The 1,076-nt window shown below is 45.2% G+C and overlaps 1 pseudogene; it reads right to left on the bottom strand.

The window, feature by feature from the left end:
• Positions 1–795, bottom strand: LOC105082262 (large ribosomal subunit protein uL11-like; annotated as a pseudogene).
• Between the last annotated feature and the right edge of the window lie 281 nt (positions 796–1,076).

Below are 1,076 nucleotides of genomic sequence, written 5' to 3'. Positions count from 1 at the left end.
TTAAATCGCTGGGCATTCCACCACACCACTGTTGATGTCATCTATGATGTCGTGAGGGTGGCAGCCATCAATATTGCAGCCCACAGACTGGGAAGTCCCCAGGATCTCTTTAATGGTTCCAGAGAGTTCTCTAGCTAAAGATCAGTGCTGCATCTGTTGGGTAATGTTGACAATCCCATCAAAAGAGATGTTTCCACTGTGATTAATGTTTTTCTGCTTCTTTCCATCTCTTGGTTCCTTGAAGGCTTTGATGATCAGGGCAGAGGCAGAAGGTACCACCTCAATCTGGGCCTGTCTGTCTGAATGGTCGGTTTCACTGTCATCCCCAGATCCTTCCAATCACCAGTTGCCTTGGCAATGTCATCACCAAACTTTTTTGAAGACAGACCCAGGGGACTGATCTTGGGGGCCAAGGCAGATGTGGCACTGACTTCCCCACCAGTGCACCTCAGGTGTACAACTTTGATCTCATTGGGGTCGAACTTAGGTGGCATGGTGGAGGCAACTGGCGTCAGATGAACCTGGATTCAGGACGACCAAAGAAAGTTGCTCCTTGACCTCCTCTGAGCCAAAAATCAAAAGACCAGCTCAGTGGAGTTTTGATTTTTCTCATTTTCCAAAGCTTTTTCTCTCACAAAGACATCTTTAGAATTTAATATGGTTTGAGGTAGAGATTTGTGCTATATGAAGATAGGAATAAAAGAAAATAAAAGTACCAAGCAAAGATCAGTTAGACTTCAGAGAGAGTTTTAAAATTGCATTCTTCAGTATTATCCCAGGCTTTCCTTCCTTAGAGCTCGTTAGGGTGAATAGGCTTTTATCTGTGTAGTAAGATACAGCCCTACTTGGCCTGGGTGGCAGTGGAGTTGACTAAACATTGTCATTCTCTGGCATTAACTTAGTAGTAGTGACAGCTCTGGACCAGAAAAGGACAAAGGGTTCTGAAGCCTAGAACGAGACAGAATAGAAACAAAAATGACATCTTCCCAGGTTCTACAGCAGGGAGACTTTTTAAAAGTGAGTGGGAGGGAGGGAAGGAGGACACTAGCCATAGGGCAGCCCACCAGTGTGCCTGA

This window comes from Camelus bactrianus, chromosome 3, assembly GCF_048773025.1.
Source record: "Camelus bactrianus isolate YW-2024 breed Bactrian camel chromosome 3, ASM4877302v1, whole genome shotgun sequence".
In the NCBI taxonomy this organism is placed as follows: domain Eukaryota; kingdom Metazoa; phylum Chordata; class Mammalia; order Artiodactyla; family Camelidae; genus Camelus; species Camelus bactrianus.
The sequence above is the reverse complement of the archived record's forward strand: the minus strand, read 5'-3'. Positions and strand labels throughout refer to the sequence as shown.